The 20,792-nt window shown below is 45.0% G+C and overlaps 1 long non-coding RNA gene across 2 annotated transcripts; it reads right to left on the reverse strand.

The window, feature by feature from the left end:
• Window positions 1-5,597: 5,597 nt before the first annotated feature.
• Window positions 5,598-19,329, reverse strand: LOC132423931 (uncharacterized). 2 transcript variants are annotated; one of them, XR_009519139.1, is made up of 5 exons: window positions 18,970-19,329; window positions 11,282-12,037; window positions 10,544-10,695; window positions 8,172-8,292; window positions 5,598-5,837 (listed from the first exon to the last, which is right to left on the reverse strand). It is a non-coding gene; the product is annotated as an uncharacterized lncRNA (long non-coding RNA). The 2 variants fall into 2 exon arrangements; XR_009519138.1 differs by lacking the exon at window positions 10,544-10,695.
• Between the last annotated feature and the right edge of the window lie 1,463 nt (window positions 19,330-20,792).

The following is a 20,792-nucleotide window of genomic DNA, read 5'->3' on the forward strand; positions in this document are numbered from 1 at the left end:
TTCTTTCTCAGGAGTCCTCGCGCACGACCCCCACCCCACCTCCTCTCGTACGTTCTCTCTGACGCGTTGACGCCCTCATTTCCCAGCCGGCTCCCTATGGCCCTTCTGATAACTGAGCGCAGACTTTTAGATTTTGAAGCAATTTCAGTGGCGCTCCCCGGGCGGGGGATCCTTAGGCCATTTAAATCTTTTTGACGTTATTTCCATACCTCCGCTTGCTCCAGCGCCATTGATTACAGAGAACGGCGTGGCCCCCCAGAGTGGTTCAGACCGTCCCCCTTCTGGAGGTGGCCCATGGGGAGTGTCCTCGTTGCCCCTGGAGCAGCAGCTGGTGACATCCGAGCCCCCTCCGTCAGACAACCGACCTTTCTTCCTCCCGCCTCCATCCCCTCCTCGGCTGGGCCTACGCCCTCCAGGGGCACCCATAGCCCCGCTGGGCTCAGCTGGGACATAGCTGAGGGTGGAGAAGGGCGGGCTTGGTGCAGAGGGTCTGGCAGGGGGAGGGGACGGCAGCTCCGCCCCTCACTCCCACTGTCCTGGTCTCCGGGCTCCGGGGCTTCACCCAGGTCCTTGCCTGGCTGGTTCAGGTCATGAAGGAGCTTCGAGGCGGTCACAGGAGAGGGGATGGGCCAGGTCTTTGGGGCGGAAACAACAGGAGACATCACAGTGCTGGTGTGTGACCCCGGGGAGGTTCTCCACATCTCCTGAGATGTGGTTAGAACAGTATCGGGCACGTGGCGAGGGCTTCATGACAATTAATGCCAGTTATTGTTATATTCACACATACTGACCCGATAGTCCAGGCCCTATTAAGTGGGGGGACAGATGCGATCTCCTTACCCCAGTGCCCGGTCATCAGCCCCTCCCAGGTCGCCCCTGCTGATGCAGGAAGGCTAATCCCTGCCAGGTCCCCTCCCCGGGGGTTCTTCTGTGGCCCTGGCTAATGCCATGGTCTTAGTGGACAGCTGTACCCACAGCAGGCTGGGCCCCAAATGCTGGACCTCCTGGGAACACCCTGGGAGTTGGCCTGGCCAGCAGCGTTCCCGTGAAATGAGGGGAAGCTTCATCTTCCCTCTCGCTGCACTTGGTGGGGACCCCGGAAGGGATGCTGAGCCTTGGCACCCCACAGCCTTGAGAAAGTGGCTGAAGCGGAGTGTCCTCTGCAATCCCCGAGTCCACCGCTTCAGGGCCACACACACAGAGTGCAGCGTGTTTCTGGGGTTTGCACACCTAAGCATCACCTGGGTGCTGAGCAGTGCCCCTTCCCCTGGCTGGTGGCCTGTCTTGCTACAATGAGGTGACACCGTGCCTCCCAGCCAGGCTGGCTCGGGGTGACGTCCTCATGGACCTCCGCTCTCCCCTGCCCGGTGTCCCAGAACCCCTCCCCCCTGGTCAAGCCCTTCCCTTTTCACAGCCTCTGGCCCTTCCCCAGGGCTTGTCTGCATCTGTGTGAACAGTTGTGGGAGGTTCCAGGACATGCTGGCAGCTTCCTGGGCTTCCCTGCAGCCCAGACGGATGGGGACCAGAGGAGCAGCCTCACTGCACAACCCCTGGGGGCCGGATCCCCGCTCCAGCCCAGCCAGGCCTCCCTGGCAGCTCAGACACACGCCCAGGTGTCAGGTACCTGGGTTGATACTGCTCCGGGGCTGAGGGGCTGGGTTTCCAGAAAGTCCCGTGGGTGGCAACTTCTGTATTTATTTCCTGGGATCCAAAGAGAGCTCAGCACTTAATGAAGACTCGACCTTAATTTAGCACAGTCAGAAACGCGGCTTCAAGGAAGGAAGGCCCGTCCTGTTCGTCTCAGGACACAGGTTTAATGAACTTCGGAAGGTGTTTCCCCATGAAGAACCTTCAGGCCCAGGATGCTCGAAGGGCTGTCTGTCCTCCAGTGCCCTCTGCTGGCCACCCTGGGGACTGACGCACCTGCCTTCACCAAGGGGCAGGGATTTGTCTGACAATAGGTAGCCTCCTCATGTCCAGAGATTGGCCTCAATAACTATTGTAAAGGGGGAAAGGGGGGAGTGGGAGGAATTGGGAGATGGGGATTGACATATAAACACTATTGATACTATGTATAAAATAGATAACTAATGAGAACCTACTGTACAGCACAGGGAACTACTCAGTGCTCTGTGGGGACCTAAATGGGAAGGAAATCCGAAAAAGAGGGGATATATGCATACGTAGAGCTGATTCACTTTGCTGTACAGTAGAAACTAACACAACATTGTAAAGCAACTGTACTCCAATAAAAATTCTTTAAAAAAAGATTGTAAGTTGCTAAACTTATAAAGTTGGATCAGACCGAATTTACTGATATGGGTTCACGAAGCAGAAATGTCACATGTAGTGTTGCAGCCTAGGAACTTGGAAAGGGCTCTCTTGCTGGTTTGAAGATGACCACCTTCTGGCTGTCCTTACAGGGACTTTCCTAGGTGTATATACATGGAATGAGAGGCAGAGACTGAGATAGAGACAGAGCGGGACAGGGAGAGAGAAAGCTATAAGGCCTAATCCTATCAGGTCAAGGCCCTACCCTGATGACCTCATTTAAGCTTAATTACTTCCCTAAAGGCACCATCTCCAAATACAGTCACATTGAGGCTTAGGGCTTCAACAGGTGAATCTGGGGTCGCAATTTTGTCATAGCGTTGACCTTTCATTCAGCTCACTGTCTTTACACCAGTAATACTGATAATTGTTATACATTGAGGTTTTTTTTTTTAAATTAGCCTTATTGAGGTATAATTCAAGGCAATAAAATTTGTCTATTTTAACTGAATCCGTTCAGTGAGTTTTGAAAAATGTTTGCAGTTGTGTAAACACTACCACAAGGAAGATATAGAAGATCTTCATTCCCCCCCTCAATTCCCTCATGCCTGTTCGTAGTCAATGCCCTCCTTCCACTTCCAGCCCCAAGTAACCAATGAATCTGCTTCCTTTCACTATAGTTTTGCCTCTTCTAGAATTCCTGTAAATGTAGTCACGTTGTGCATGGTCCTTTGCATCTTTCTTTATGAGATTTATCTGGGTCGTCCACGCCTGTTGCTTGCTGAGTAGGATTCTGCAGGAGGGCATTTCACTGTGTGTTTACCATTCCTCAGTCGATGGGCATTTGGGTTGTTTCCGGGGCTTCACTCTTAGGAACAGACCTGCTGGGGACAAGTGTGTACGAGTCTGGAGTTGGCTGTGTAAATACCTTTTCTCTTGGAAAATATCTGCTAAGTAGGATCGCTGGGTCGTATGGCAACTGTTCTGTTGGACTTGATAAGAATCTAACAAACTCTTCTTGCAAAATGGTTGTGCCATTTTGCCTTCCCACCAACAAAGCATGAGAATCCGGAGGTTTCCCACACCCTCTCCAGCACGATGTTGTTAGCGTTTACTTTGAGTCATGCTGCTGTGTGATGGGCATCTCATTTCCACTTTAATTTACATTTCCCTAGTAACTAATGATATGGAGTGTCTTTTCATGGGCTTGTCTTTTTTTTTTTTTTACTTTTTCTCCGGTTAAGCATCTGTTCAAGTCTTTTTATTTTAAATTGATTTTTATTGGAGTAGAGTCGACTTACAATGTCTTGTTCGTTTCTGCTGTACAGCAAAGTGAGTCAGTTATACCTATATCTACACTTTTTTTAGATTCTTTTCCCATTTAGGTCATTGCAGAGTATTGAGTAGAGTTCCCTGTGCTCTACAGTAGGCTCTTATTAGTTATCTGTTTTATATACGGTAGTGTGTATATGTCAGTCCTACGGTTTTCATCAGTTGTTTTGTCTGCTTTATATTGAGTTCTAAGAGCTCTTTATCCATTCTGCATACAGATCCTTTATCAGATTTATATTGTGCAGATATTTCCTCCAAGTCTGAGACTTGCCTTTTCATTTCCTTAAGTATTTTTCAAAGAACAGATGTTTTTAATTTTGTAGAAGTCCCATGTTTTCCATTTTTCTTTCATGATTCACACTTTATGTGCCCTAGCTAAAAAAATTATTTGCCTAATCCAAGACCACAAAGATTTTCTAGTATATTTTCTTCTAGGAGTTTTACAGCCTTAGCTCCTATATTTTGGGTGTATGACACATTTTGAGGTAATTTTTTCAGTGTGAATTTTGGCATTCTCCTTTGCTTTTTTTTAAATTCTCTGGAACAATATATGTTGCACTGGGACTATTTGGTATTTGCAGCGTTGTTAGAATTTCTCTGTGAGACTATCTGGGCATGGAGAGTTTTACAGAACAAATCTGTAAAACTTGATAACGTTCTCTCTTTCCTCTATGGTTGATTTGAGCTTCATGCCTCTACCAGATCACTTCAGGTAAAGGGTGATTTTCCTAGGAACTTGTCTATTTCATCTAGATTTTCAAAATGAGCTGCATAAAGTTATTCAGAGTAGCCTCTTATAATTTTTAAAGTTTCCTCTATTGTAATAGGTGTTTCCCAAAGAATTCTTATTTTATTTGGGGTTTCTCTCTCTCTCTCTCTTTTTTTCTATTTTCTTTATTAGGTTTGCTAGTGGTTTGCATATTTTATTTTTCAAAAGAACCAAGATTTTGATTTATTACTTTATTCTTGTTCTCTGAGCTACTTCATTAATTTCTTCATCTTTGTGTTATTTTGGCTTGCGTTCCTATTCTTTTCCTAGCTTTCTGAGTTGGGAATTTTCTTCCATTATTACTGATATGTGTTTAAAGCTATACATTTTCTTTTTTTCCTCCCCCTCGCTTGCATGTTTTGTTTCTGCCGTACGCGGGCCTCTCACTGCCTCTCACTGTTGTGGCCCCTCCCGTTGCAGAGCGCAGGCTCAGCGGCCATGGCTCACGGGCGTGGCTGCTCCGCGGCACGTGGGATCTTCCCGAACCGGGACAAGAACCCGTGTCCCCTGCATTGGCAGGCGGACTCTCAACCACTGCGCCACCAGGGAAGCCCTATACATTTTCTTTTGATCACTATTTTAAATACTCTTCATAATTCAGAAATGACGTGTTTTTATTACCATGATTTTTAAGAAAGTCTGTAATTTTGGTTTGTAGTTAATCTTTTAGCCACAAGTGTTTAGTAGAGATATTTAAATTTCCTTATGCAAGAACCTTCAGAAATGTTGTCATTATTTTCTAGCTTTTTTTACATTTGACCATAGAGTGATTGTCACATGTCTGCCATATGGAACACAATGCTTTCTTTGTGAACAAACCTATGATTAAATTTTGTGAATATTTCACATGCACTTAGGAAGTTGTGTTATGGAACCCACGTTCGGCTGCTGGCGGCTCCTAAGCCAATAGTTCGAGAGGCAATAGCCGGTAGAAAGGAAAGTTGCTTCAATCAGAAAACCCAGCCATCTGGGGAGAAGGTGGACTCGTGTCCAGAGACCAGCTCCAGAGACTCTGCTCAGCCATGGCAGTTTTAAATGGAAAAAAAACCGGGGTGGGGGAAGGGGCGAAATCTCAGTGAACTATGGAGTCAGGAGGTTGGGTTCTGCATCTTTCTCCATTGCGTGCAGACTGGATGACTCTTCAGATGTCATCTTTTTTTTTTTTTTGCGGTACACGGGCCTCTCACTGTTGTGGCCTCTCCCGTTGCGGAGCACAGGCTCCGGATGCACAGGCTCAGCGACCATGGCTCACGGGCCCAGCCACTCCACGGCATGTGGGATCTTCCTGGACCGGGGCACGAACCTGTGTCCCCCGCATCGGCAGGCGGACTCTCAACCACTGTGCCACCAGGGAAGCCCCAGATGTCATCTTGCCCAAGTGGTCTGCAGGATTGCTGAGGGGCTGTTGGGGCAGAGAGCTGGTCACCCTTTAACTGCTTACTTCTTCATCCTTACTTATTTTTATCTAGGGAAAGAATCAACAGGTCAGACACGGCATGGTGGGCATTGAGGAGAGCACATGTCAGGAGTTAGTTTCAATTGCTTAGTGATCTCATTCCTATAATTAGGTTCTTTGTAAGGTTAGAGGGGAACAGAAAAGGGGACACAGGAAAGGGGCAAAAGAGCTGCTTAACAAATCCCCACTTGTCAGACATCACTCCAGCTCTAAAGGGTTATGGGCAAAAGTCCGCCTTCTGTAACTGACGGGCAAAAGTCCATCTTCTGTCACTTCTTCATGCTGAATAGGATGCCGTATTCTCAGAGCGGAAGATGTCAACATGGGTCTGTAGCATCCCTGGGCTGACAATTTTGGTTGCCCGTTTACAGACACGGGCAGAGCAAGCAATTATTTTGATGCCCACAAAAATATAGATTACTATGAGCAATCATGTTAATCCCATTCTCTTGAGACCAGTTCTTGGAATTGTGCTATAGCTCAGACTCAGTACTGCTCAAGATGGAGTAGCTTATGTCATGGCTGCAGTCTGGTCACCATGCAGTTAGCTTTTCCTCTCCAGTGGCAGTTCCAGTATCCGTAAAAGCAATTCGGGAATGTGCATCAGACAATGAGTCTGTGACTCTATTGACCTAATTATTAACTACTCGGTTTTGTACTTGGAGCAGGCAGGGGCTTCAGGGTTCTTCTTGGTTCCAGTTGTATTATCAGGCCCTAAGTTCGACATATGTATGTCCGTAAGATCTACCTTATTGATTATATTGTTTGTCTATCTTTTCTTACTTATATTTTTGTTCACATGACATACCCAGAATGGTGTCCTCATCAACACAGCATGGTGTTCCCAACTCAACATCAGCTGTGTTTTTCTCTCTTTCTGCATCACCTATGCTTTCTGGTTAGTAAAGTAGAATACCTTTGCCCAGCCCCTTATTGGTACAAAGATATTTGTAACTGGTATACCTTCATGGTGAATTGTGGCTTATAAAGTGTCCCTGTGTTACGTATAAGTGCTTTGTCCTGAATTCTATTTCGACTGAGGTCAAGACACATCCCCTGCTTAATGTCACATCAGTTAAATCACTTTTGATCCTTAGTGTTTTCAAGTTTACATTTATTAGCAATATATTGACTAATTTTTCATCATAATGACAACTAGTTAAAAGCAAGAAGCAAGAGAAGACTGGTCAAGAAATACAGGAAGCCAATGAGGAGAAAAATCATAAAAGTAATAATACTGAAAATTCACCTTCAGATCTTCAGCAGAGAAGTTATCTGAAGAATTGATTTAAAAACCTTACAGAGAACATCAAATTTCTCCAGAAAGTAAAAACGTTAAGAAATAAACACAACTGTAATAGAAATGACTGCAGTTTTAAGGAAACACCTAAAAGAAAATATTTTTATATCAATTCACTTTATCCTACACCATACAAAGTTACTGCGACTTATGTTTTTGTAATTCCTAGAAAAGCGTTTGAGGGTTTTTATGTTTTACTGTGAAAAGGGCACAGTGGAAAGGGCTGGGAAGCCCGGCTCCAGGGCCTGCCTCCACAATTCCTTATAACTCGGAACCTCAGAATCACCCCACCAGTTATTTATTAGCTACAGAATCTCTGAATTTTTCTACTTTATGGCTACATCATTCTGCAGAAGGTACCTTGGAGCAGTGAGTGTATTGAATTATGGTCCAAATGACCCTCATTAAGGCAGATAAACCCAGCACAGAGATCCTGCCTGCCTGCTCTCAGTTTCCTTTATTAGAGTCTATAAAAGTGGGATGATAAGCAAGCACCCAGCTGGTGGTTCTCCAGTCAGTTAACAGCCTTTGGGCGCTCGCCCGGAGCTGTGCAATCTGCTGGACTGCTAACTGCTGGCCTCAGGGTATAGCCCTCGCGTACAGGGCTCCTTATCCATGAGCTCCAGGCCAGGTCACCTCCTTCCTTCTCCTCCGTTAGCCATCCCACTTCCACACTCACCTACTGGGAGGACTGCCATCCCCCGCAGCTGGGGTGCCAAGGAATTGAGCAGACAGCAGCTTCCAGCTCAGGGAGAAGAGCTGGCAGGGCAGGGGGTGCCAAGGGTCTGGTCCAGGACCGGACAGCTGCTCTGGGCACAAAACCGAGAGTGGGACCCAGTCCCTGAGGCCAAGTCAAGCTGAACTGAGTCTTGAGGGATGGAGAATGTTTACAGGGTTTGCACCTCCAGATTATCACAACTGCACTAAAGCAGTCACCTTGTATAGGACTCCTGTAATGATGGCAACACCACCTGCGACCAGCACGGGAATGACGCGTCGCCCATTAGATTATCCTGACATCACTGCTCCAGCCTCATACCCACCTCGGAAGGCGTCCTAGTTGCCCATCAGGAAACCACAGCTCAGGCATGCGGGGACACCCACGAAAGCTTGAATCCAGTTTTCCGTCGCTCGATCCCACAGGACCATCCTCTCTCAACCTTCCTGCACGACAGCAAAGATGACATCATGGAGGGTCCAGGTCACGACCACTGTGCTTGGTCCTGGAGCTGCTGCCACGTGGACACCAAGTGCTGGGGACCCTTCTGCCCAGGGCTTTCCAGGGTCTCTCACCACGTATGCTCCAGTGTCAGGACTGTCTCACTCTGCCCTGATGCCCTGGAAAGAGGCGTGTTCTTGCTACATCTTCATCTTCCTCTTTCTCACATTTAGGACAACATACCCCCATTGCCCCCTGCCTGGCAGAGCCTGATTCAAGGTATCCTGTATCTTTCATATTGATATACCCTCTGTTAGGAAGAGTGATGTGCAGACATCGGGGCCCCAACACTCACATCTTTTCCTCCCACACGACTGCCTGTGTGTTTTGAATTTATTTTTGAAATCAGCATATTCACCCACTCAATCCTTCCTAATATAACGAATATGAAAAAGAATGTATATATATGTGTGTGTGTGTGTGTATGTGTGTGTGTGTGTGTGTGTGTGTGTGTATAACTGAATCACTGTGCTGTGCAGTAGAAATGAACACAGCAGAGTAAATCAACTGTACTTCAATAAAATAAATTTTTAAAAAAATGAGTAAGTTTGGGGAATGATAACAGCTTCCTTTTATGCAAATTGATGTCGGATTAATTTAATTATTCATGAAAGGCTATGTGTTATTCACCTCTATTCAGATAGAATTAGAAGGTATATACATAATAGAAAACAAAGCCCTAAGTTGACTATAGAAGTTTTCCAATTAATTTCGGGAGGAAAGAATTCTAAGGTGAAATTAAACTTTGAGACAATGTTATACCATTTCGATACACATACGACCATGTAAAAATAAAGAAATATGGATTATAGAAAAATAAATAAGTTGTTGTATTGTGTGTACTTTTAAAGATATAAGCTATTTGGAGTACAATGGAGTCTTTCATGTCATGTTAACCATTTACTTAGTAAAATACCCCCCAAACATCTAATAAAAAGTATTCTTAACGTTTGGAGCCACTGGAGGGAAGTAGCTGCAGCAGAAGGAATGCTGCGTGGATTCCGTAATGAGGCATCTGGGTTTGAGTTCATGGTGCTCCCTTCATGACCACAGCTTCCCTATCAAATGTGACCACATCACCTTCTCCCTTTGGAACCTCCCCAGGGTATCTGGGCCAAAGGCTGTGCACACAATGGATGTTTAGTAAATATTGACTGATTTTTCTTTGCTCAGTAATGTATCGGCCTGTGGGAGTTGAACAAATATTAACGCTTTGGTAAAACCTCTCAGACAGTCAAACACAAGCTATCATGTGAGCGCTGTGGGTATGAATCATCTGTTAATGAGCCTTGGTTTTAGCTTATTTACATTTAATATGCGACACAGGACTATTCTGAGTCTTGAGAACATGTGAGCTCCTTTATAACCAAGAGCTACATGTAGGGAGGCTTTGGCGGTTGAGGTAGGCTCTGGCCTGTCGATGTTGCCATTCTTGATGGTCTCACACTTTGCTTTCAATTTCCTGGTGGACTGAATTCTTAATGAGGAGAATATATTATAGCCGGGGAAATGCATTCTCTGAAATACTGAAATGGTGATGGTGAGTATGAAGGGTCAACCTGAGAGATAGGCTTGCTTCAAACCCATGTGGCACCTTAGCACAAACCAGCCAGAGTCCCTGTGAGCAGCAGCCCTGGAGAGGTGGCAACCGTGAGGAATTCTCCTCCATGCAGAGAAAGCTCCTTTCCCCCTGTGTAGACAGCTTCGAGGGATCCGTCGGAGATTCCAGTCTGGGTAGCGGATACATTCTCTTTGCAGTTTTGATGGTCCAGTATGACTTTGTTTCTGGCGACACGTTTCTCACTGGACGGATCTGCTCTCCATATCTTCTGAATTCCCTACAAACTACTTTCTACGCAGCGGAGCCAACAGTGGTCTGGGATGTGGTGGAAAGAGCCAGGGGTGAGATATGGCTGCAGTGTATGAGATGTAAGGTGCCTTCAGTTCTGATCATTCTATCCTGCATTGTAGTGAAAAACTGAATAGGCCATTTGCTCACCTCTGCTGGAATCACTTGCTTTTTGAACAACTTAGTGGTCATCCCTAAGAAGTCAGAACCACAACCTCCAGTTTATTTTCTCTGACGAACTTTGAGGTGAAGGATAAGCTGCTACATGGTGCGAGGGTCACACTGAGAGCACATTTGATCCAGGGATTCTATACGATCCAGGGATCGTATAAAACATGGTCACTTACTGGACGCTTCCCTGGTGGGATGCTAAGTCACTATCACGAATGTTGTCCATCCTCACCCAGGGATGTAGCCGGGTCTTGGTAGAATTAGTAGAATTTGGCAAATCTACTAATATACAGAGAAAGTTGGGATTGCACTGCAGATGTCCAGGGACCTAGGAATTAAAATAAGAAAACTCGAAATGGCTTGAGACTTGTATTTCCTCTTAAGCTGGACGCTGGGTAGGATTTCAGTGGTTCCCTCCTTCATCCCTGGGCAGATACATCTCTTCGGTATTGACTGGGCATCCAGGATGGGACGTTCAAATGGCTCCCAAACCGGGTCCCCAGGGTTCTGACCCCAAGTCTTAGTGCTGGCCTCTTCCAGGCCTGCCTCACTCTCAGCCCTTCCTCTCCCTGCTTCCCGGACCACCTTATTTATTTGGATATTTTTAATGAAAATTTTAAGCTGCCATATTTTAAGCCCTTTTCCTCAGATTAACAGTGTGTAATGTTATGGGCATCTATATATGTGCTACCCAGATTTATCCACCTTGGACTTTGGTTCTATTTGCCTAGATACCTCTCATTTTATAAAAAGAAATAAAACAATAAAAGTGCCCCCTTAACCCATCTTTTTTCCCTCCCTCCCCAGAGTCAACTGTCATTCTAAAGTCAGTGTACATTATTTCCATCATATCCATAAACATTCTATAGTATTTGTTGCTGTTTTTAAAATAATCAGAAATGGTAGGGACTTACCAGCGGTCCAGTGGTTAAGGCTCCATGCTTCCACTGCAGGAGCATGGGTTCGATCCCTGGTGAGGGAACTAAGATCTCACGTGTTGCACAGCACAGCCAAAAAAAAAAAAGAAAAAATCAGAAATGATACCATAATACGCAGGCTTTTCATCTTATATTGTACAGTTAAATTCTGAAATTTATTTCTATTGATAAATAGGTCTGATTCATTTAATTTAACATAGAATGCATTCCCCTACTGATAGGCAATTAGGTATATTATTCCCAGTTTCTTCCTTTTGGAACGATACGGACTTGTTTGATTTCCTAGGTATCGCCCAAATGCTTGCCAGGGTGGATGTGTCAATGATACCCTACCAAATTTAAGAGTTCCTAATTCTCTGCACCCTTATCAACATTTGGTGATGTGTCATCATTCTAATGTTAGTTTATTCTGTAATTATCAGTTAGGAGTGAGGTGGAGCCTCTTTCCACATCCTTATTGACTACTTAGGTTTCCCTTACCTTACATTTCGTATTTGTGTATTCTAAAAACCATGTTTGTCCTTTGTGGCCTTAGTTTGTAGGAGTTCTTTGTGTATCCTTGATAGCAATCCTCTGTCAATTATGTGGGCTCCAAATATCTTCTCCGAGTTCAAGACTTGACTTTTTACTCATCTGTCACATACTGATACATACGTAGTCTTGATTTTAATTGAGTCATATTTATCAACTGTGCCTTCACAATTTGTGCTGTTTTAGAAAATCCTAAGAAACCTTTGAAACAAAAAAGTTATAGGATACAAAGTTAATATAAAAAATCAATTGTGGTTTTATATATTAGCCACAAGCAGTTGGAAATAAGATTGTCTTCTGTGAATAAAGTCAATTTTACTTCTTCCTTTGTGATCTCTACTATTTTTTTACCTTGCCTTATCACATTTTCTGGAACCACCATCATAATGTTAAAAGAAGTGGTGCGATTGAGAATTCTTGCTTTGTCCCCAGTCTTAGAATGAGAATGTCCAGTATTTCACCTCAAGGTATGATGGTACTTGTGGGGCTTCTTTTTTTGCCGATACCCTTTATCAGCTTAAGAATGTTCCCTTGTATTCCTAGTTGCTGAAATTTCTATCATGCATGGGTGTGAATTTTGTTGAACGCCTTTTATGCATTTATGAAAATGATTGCATGTTTTTATTTTCATTTTCCTATTAATGTGGTAAATTGCATTAATTATCTGATGTTAAACCTACCTTGTTTTCCTTAGATAAATCCACCTAAATCCTGATGTATCATTATTTTTGTGTCTTGCTGGATTCAATTTACTAAGATTTTGTTAGGTATTTTTGAATCTATATTCACAATGGTCTTTCATAATTCATAATGTATTTGTCAGGTTTGAGTATTAGGCTCATGCTGGCCCCATAAAATGAGTTGGGAAGTGTTTCCTTCTTATCTTTTTTTTCTAAGTTTGCATTAAGATTAGAGTTCTTTGTTTGATAGAATGCAATAGTGAAACCACCTTAGTCCAAAACTTTCTTTGTAGGAAGGTGTTTGATAGTAACTTCAAACATTTTAATAGAAATAGGGATATTTAGATTTTGCTATTTATTCTTGTGCTCATCTAGGTAAATTTTGTTTTTCAAGGAATTTGTCCATTTCATCTAAGTTGTCAAATTTGTTGGTATTAATATTAATTAATATTATTCTGAATATTACCTATTTTTCCTTTTAATGTCTGTAGGACCGTAGTAATAGCCCATCTTTCATTTCTGACGTTGGTAATTTGTGTTTTCTTTAATTTTTGTTTCTTCACCAGTCTAGTTAGAGGTTCATCATTTTGTTAATCTTTTCAAAGATCAAAGATTGGTAATTTTTTTATCTTGTTCATTTTTTTCTATTTTACTTCTGTTAGATGTTTTGATAGTTTCCCACAGGTACTGAGGACTTTGTGCATGTTTTAAACTTTTTTCTTCTCTGTTCTTCAAATAGGATGATTTCCCTTGCTCTATCTTTAAGTTAACTGACCCTTTCTACTGCCATCTGTATTTTGCTAAGTCCATCCGATAAGTTTTAATTTCACATATTGGAGTTTTCAGTTTTCGAATTGTTATTTGTCTATTTTATTACCATTTTCTTTCCTTTTCTTTCCTTCCTTCCTTTCTTCTATGATTTTCTATCTTTTCATACATTGTGAGCACATTTTTCTTTACTTCCTCAAACACAGTTATGGTTGCCGTTTTAAAATCTTTATCCTATTGTTGCAACATCTGGGCCATCTCCGTTTGTTTTTTCTCTTAAGAATGCATGACACTTTCCTGTTTCTTTGTCTTTTAGTAATTTTGGATTAAATACAGGATAATATATTGTTATGTTGTGGAGACTCTAGATTCTCTTACATTCCTCTGAAGACTGTTATATTTGTTTGTTTGTTTGTTTTAACAAACCATCTACTTGGTTGGATTCAAACTTCAAACTCTGCCTCTTGAGTGGCACTCAAACCTCAGTTCTTTTATTTTAGCTGGAGTCTGTCCTGCATACACATGGTTCAGAGGTCAGATCAAAATTTGGGAAGAGTTTTTACACACAATTTGGGGTTCTCCCTGTGGCTCTCTCCTTTTGGGAATTTCCCCTTCACTTCCCAGCCGCTGGGCTTGTCTTGTTCTCTGTATGCTAGTTACTTAGGCTAGAAAGACTGTAGATTTTCTGTTGGGGTTTCAGCCACCACTAGACAATATCAACCATGACCTACCCTCAGGCAAAAATCCATAAAGATAGCAAATTCACTCCATTCCCTTCCTCCAAGTGTCAATGCCCCTCTAGGATCTTACAGGGCATTTTTGTTCTGTTTTCGCTTCATTTTTCACTCCCCATTGCCTACGGGTCATTGTTTTTGTATATTTTCCAGAGTTTTCATTATTATATTCAGGAGGGTTGGGTCTGGTGTGAGGTAGCTGGTCATCTGTATTTTCTTTTTAAATTTTAAGGCTTACTTTCACTTTGGGGCCTTTAATTTATCTGGGAATATGTTAATATGAGTTGTAAGTTGTGAATCTAAATTTACCTTTTTCTCGATATGGATAATTAAGAGATGCTTAGCGTTGTGATGCAAGGATCTAAGTTTATCCTTTTCTGATATCAATAACTGATTGTCCTGATACCATGTACTTAGCTGTCCTTTCTTTCCCCACTGATATGAGTCTTTTTCTGTTATTATCCAAGTTACCTTATGTAAATGGATCTATTTCTAGGCTTTCTGTTCTGTTCCAGTTGTCTGTGACTCTATCACTGCACCAATACTTCTTTGCTTTAAACACAATTTTTGAATAATCTGATTAGACAGATACCTTCTGATCCTTCTCTTCCTCTTTTTACTACTTGTTTTTTAAAAGTTTCACTGGATATCTTTGGTCCTTTACCTTTCCATATAAATACTAGTACCAATTTGTGGTGTTTCATAAAAATCTCCCTCAGGGATTTTGATTAAAAATGCATAGAATATGTAGTTTAATTTTGAAAAAATTGCTACCTATAAAATCTAGTCTCTACAACAAGTGGTGTTGGGAAGGATGGACAGCTACATATAAATCAATGCAATTAGAACACTTCCTCACACCATATACAAAAATAAACTCAAAATGGTTTAAAGACAAATATAAGACATGGCACCATAAAACTCCTAGAAGGGAACATAGGCAAAACACTTTCAAACATAAGTTGCAGCAATATTTTCTTGGGTCAGTCTCTCAAGGAAAAAGAAATAAAAGCAAAAATAAACGCATGAGACCTAATCAAACTTAAAAGCTTTTGCACAGCAAAAGAAATCATCAACAACCAAAAAGACAACCTTCAGAATGGGAGAAAATATTTGCGAATGATGTGACTGACAAGGGGTTAATATCCAAAATATACAAACAACTCAATATCAAAAAACCAAACAACCCAATCAAAAAACGGGCAGAGGACCTAAAGAGACATTTCTCCAAAGAAGACATACACATGTCCAACAGGCACATCAAAAGATGCTCAACATCACTAATTATTAGAGAAATGCAATCAAAACCACAGTGAAGTACCACCTCACACCTGTCAGAACAGCTATCATCAAAAAGTCTACAAATAACAAATGCTGGAGAGGGTGTGGAGAAAAGGGAACCCTCCTACACTGCTAGAGGGAATGTAAATTGGAACAACCACTATGGAAAGCAGTATGGAGGTTCCTTAAAAAAATAGAAATAGAACTACCATATGATCCAACAACCCCACCCCTGGGCAGATATCCAGAAAAGAAGAAAACTCTGCTTCAAAAGATACATGCATCCCAGTGTTCATAGCAGCACTATTCACAATAGCCAAGACATGGAAACAACCCAAGTGCCCATCAACGGATGAATGGGTAAAGAAGATGTGGTACATATATATAATGGAATATTACTCAGACATAAAAAAGAGTGACATATTGCCATTTGCAGCAACATGGATGGACCTAGAAATTGTCATACTAAGCGAAGTAAGTCAGACAGAGAAAGACAAATATTATATGACATCACTTATACGTGGAATCTAAAAAGTAATACAAATGAATCTAAACACAAAACAGAAACAGACTCACAGACGTAGAAAACAAGCTTATGATTACCTAAGGGGAAAGGGGGTGTGGGAGGGATAAATTAGGAGTATGGGATTAGCAGATACAAGCTACTATATATAAAATAAACAACAAGGCCCTACTGTATAGCACAGGGAACTATATTCAGTATCTTGTGTAATCTAAATCTATTTCTATTTATGTTTACATATATATATATATATATAAATGAATCACTATGTTGAAACCAGCACAGCTGAAACCAACACGATATAGTAAATCAACTATACTTCAATCAAAAAAAGTACAAAAGAATGTGGTCTTCTTATCCATGAAAGGCACCTCCCTACTTATTTAGTTCTTTCAGGGGCTTCAGTAAAGTACACAATTTGTTTATTTATTTAGTCTTCTGTTGTGTTATGAAGTCCCTCATGAGAAGGAAATGTTCATTTACCTGATTTTGTTCTCTCTCACTAGAGTCTGTCACAGTGACCTGCCCATTAGAAGATCTCAAGAAACAAACTTAGAACTTCTGTCTTTGGGTTTTATATTCAATCAAGAATAAATACAGTTATAATCTCTCTTCTAGGTCCCCTACCCCTAGGGTCATAGGATGTTAAGAGTGGAGGGTCAGCTGGGACATCCAGAAACAACAGATGTCATGTTTCAATGTGAGATACAGACCATGACATCTTAAAAGTAATTTGGACAGTTAGACGAGTCTTAAATTTTGTACTTGTATTGAAGCTATACAAGCTTCATGAGCAGAGACTTTTGGAGAAAATGACATGTGAGAACATTCAGAGAGAGCTGTTTAGGTGCTGCGAGTCCTTCCCACTCCCATCTTGCCCCAACAGGGAAGGAGGGTGGGTGTGCCCGCCCTTGATCTCAAGCCTGGTGGACAAGGTGTAGGGGGGCCACTGAGAGAGCTTGGTCCATGCCCGCCATAGCTGGGGGTGACAGAAGGCTCGTTTCTGACTCTTGAGAACTCTAATCTCAAGCAAGGAACAAGATGAGCTGTTAGGCTCTTCCTGCATCCCAGAGTTCGTTGGGCAAAGGATAAATAAATGTTTCTACTTATGAACCAGAGGCAGGCCATGGGGCCTAGGGGAACTCTGTGCATCCCCTCTAGGGCTTGTACAAGAAGTGTGAACTCTTCTTTTTTTTAAAATAATCTAACTACCAATTTTTTTAAAAAATTAAAAAATTTTTATTTTGGCCATGCTGAACAGCAGGTGGGATCTTAGTTCCCCGACCAGGGATCAAACCCGGGCCCTGATATATATCTGAATATATATAGGTACCTGAATATATATACAGATACACAGTCATAAATCTACAATACAATTATCATGCTACCACTAATCCCTTTATAGCATCAAATGAAATCAAATTTAGAATTTTGAATTTAATTATAACATGGAGCTTAAAGCTTCAGTTCCTGACAACTAAGTTTTGTGACTTTAGGGATTATGGGATCACCTGAGTTTTCATCCCAAAAGGAAAAGAATCGGTCCCCACTGAATGGGAAGTGAAAACAAAGACACTTAGTGATGCAATCCCACAGGCCCTGTGTGGTTACTCCGCTCACTGACTACTGATTAGGGCCTGCAGTGGCCTGAATGCTTGTGTCCCTCCCAAACTCCTGTGTTGAAATCCTAATGCTCCATGTGATGGCCTTTGGGAGGTGATGAGGTCATGAGGGTGGAGCCCTCATGAATGGGATCAGTGGCCTTATACATGAGGCTCCAGAGATCCCCAGCCCCTCCCGCCATGTGAAGTGCAGATGTCTCTGAGCAGGCAGGCCCATCTATGAACCAGGACAATGACCCTCCACAGAAGGCCTCAGTGCCATGATCCTGGGCTTCCAACCTCCAGAGCTGTGAGAAATACGTGTTGTTTATAAGCTGCTCCATCTGTGGTGCTGTTACAGCAGCCTGAACACACTGAGACAGGGCTGGATATTCACACTCATACCCACAAGCACACTGCCCGCCAGGGCACAGGCATGCACGTCAGAGCATGACGGACCATGACACACTCATGTTTGCACCCCTTGGCTTTGTGTCTGTTTCCAGAGCTTTAGAGAGCGCCTTGCCAGTGCCCCATCAAAGCCTCACGCTGTTCAAATCAGACTCAGAAGTGACTGCCATTGGTGAGGGGCTGGTTGAGTGCCCTCTTGGCGGGTGGCCTGGGACCCCACACCTCCTGTCCTGGCATAATCGCTAATAGCACCCCATACTCTCTGAACAGGTCCCAGTTTGGACAACTCAACTCACGACACGGTTACCTCCCTTGGGCCTCCCCTGGTGTGGGCTGCTCCCTGCCCTGGCCCATGAGGCCCTGATTGGGAAGTGGGACCGCTGCACTTCCCTGCTGGTCAGTGTGGTCCAGCCTCCCCAAGACAAGGAAATTGGAATAAAGGAGCCATGGGGATTATTTGGGTGACGTGTGGAAGCATGGGAAGGGATTCAACAAGCACGTGGTCATTGATTATAGCCTGTGATTCAGAGGGGCCAACAATCACATGCGCACAGTGAGGACAAATGCAGGGGCCCGGGGCAGGGGTGGAGTCACAGTCTGCACAGCAGGAGGGTCGGGGTCCCAGGCGGGGGGCACTGGGCAGAGTGCATCCAGTTCACCAGGGGAGGGTCAGGGTGGGGAAGACGAGGGTCTCTTTTCAAAACAACTGCCGAGATTTTTAGCTGTGCCCTCCCCTCCCTGCCCCTCACCCGAGAAAGTACAAGTTAAAATAGCCCCTCGGAGCTGGGTGTCCCTTGGGGCGACCATAACAGAGTACCACAAACTGGGTGGTTTCAACCACAGAAATCCCTTCTCCCACAGTCTGGAGGCTGGAAGTGTCAGCGGGCTGGGCTCCCTCTGAGGGCTCGCCCCCGTCTCCGGACTCCTTGGGTCTGCCCGCGTTCCTTGTATCTTAGCTGTATCTCCCGGTCTCGGTCCCCGAAGTCAAGGGCATCTCCCTGTCTGTCCGTGTTCACATCGTCTCCTTTCTGTGTGTCTGTCTCTGCATTTCCTCCCCTCTTATAAGGACACCAGTCAGATCGGACCAGGGACCCACCCTACTCCAGCCTGACCTCGTCCTAACTGAAACACTTACATCTGCAACAACTCTGTTCCAGATAAAGCCACACTCTGAGTTTCCGGGAAGGACGTGAATCTGGGGAGGACACGCTTGTATACCCAGCACACCTGCAAGTCATTCAGTGACAGCGGCTTGATTCACAGGGAAGAAGTGTGCGGTGGCTTTTATCCAACTTGGCTGGCGGGAGGATGGGGTCCCCGGGGTCTCCTGCAGCTGCTGGGCCTTTGTCCTGCCCCGCCTGTACCGGGGGCTCTCAGGGACCACCTCTGTCTTCCATGGCTGTCCCCCTGGGACACAGCGCAGGGCCAGGGGCTGGCGTTCGTCAGCCCCAAGTGGAGGCACACCCAGGTGCTGCCTTAGCAGCCGCCAGGCCTAGGTTCCTGCTGGAGCCCGTCCAGCTGCAGAGAAAGGCCGTCTGGGTCCAAAAGGCAGGGCTGTCCACGAGGGGCCGGGCACATCCGCTCCCGGCTCCCAGCTCTGTTTGCTTCTGACTTATCTCTGTTCCTTTGGGTGCCCTGATCATCAGCTGACTTGTTCTTGGGAACATTTCCTGGGTGTCACAGCACCTGGGGCTGACGCAATAGCTCCAAACCCAAGCGAGCCCTCGACGTAGAGGTCACTGGGGCAGCATCACCAGATGTGTACCTTGAGCTGGACGCTGCTTTCCCTGAAACCCCCAATGGCTGTCACATGCCCCTGTATGTGGTATGACGGGTGCTGGCCCAGGACTGGGGGCAAGAGATCCAGGGTCCATGAGGGGCGTGTTCGGGCCCATAACCTCCGTCCGGACTCAGGACCCGCTGTCCTCTACCCCTCCCCTACAGCTGGTGCGCGATACATGGGCACGACTCTAAGCCCCCGCTTGTCCTCGGTGTAAGCCAGGAGCCTCCCTGAATCGGTCCATGGTTGCGTCCCCAAAGCATACACACTCAGGTCCGGCTCCTCAGGAAGGGTCGGGCTGGAGGGAACTCTGTACGGAACACAGACGGCAGGGCCACACCCAAGGCAGCTGCAGAGCGATGCGACAGCTGGTCAGCAGGAAGCTCCCTGGGGAGGTCTGTGGCCCCAGGGCTACCCTAGGTGTGTGGAAAAATGTGACTTTGTACCTTCTATCTCTGTGTGGCTCTCTGCCGGCTTGAGTAACCCAGAGGGACGGTATTAGAAAGCTGAGGGGTGACATGGAGTATTTGGCCCTGACTGTATTTTCTGTGAGGTGGTGAGTTCACAGTGACTGCCGGGAACGCGCTTCTGACCTTCATCCATCTGTGAACTCCTACTCATCCCTCAAGACCCAGTGCAGATTTCGCCCCGGATGAGAAGCCTGCTGGGCAGCATTCTGCCAGGTCTTGTGGCGTCATACCACAGTTCACACTTCAAGCCTGGTTCGCCCTCACAGGGCTGTGGGCTCTGAGGGCAGGACTCTGCCTGGTGTCCTCAGGGCCCTACATTACAGGTCAAGTACCGGGCCTGTGATCACGCTCGGCCCATGCTTGTTGTATGCGTGCCAGGGGCCATGCATCCTGCAGGTGGGAGGTTGCAAACCTAGCGCTTGGGGCCAGACAGTCTGCTTCGTGGCCCTCGCCTTCCCTGGGCACCAGCATACAAAGACCAGGGAGGGAGCGATGCAGGGTGGGCTCCCAGGACGGCCCAGGCAGCTCTTTACCCTGGTCTCTGGGAGCGCTGGGCAAGCCATCTGTCAAGGCTGGGCCAAGACAGGTGACCCTGGGGCCTGCCGCTCTGGCACTGGTGTTATTTCATTCCCAGAACTTGAACTCTCCCGGGGGAACGCGGATGGCTATGGGCCTGTGCGCTCTGGAGGGCAGGATGGGCTCTCTGCC

Source organism: Delphinus delphis, chromosome 4 (genome assembly GCF_949987515.2).
Source record: "Delphinus delphis chromosome 4, mDelDel1.2, whole genome shotgun sequence".
Classification (NCBI taxonomy): Eukaryota; Metazoa; Chordata; class Mammalia; order Artiodactyla; family Delphinidae; genus Delphinus; species Delphinus delphis.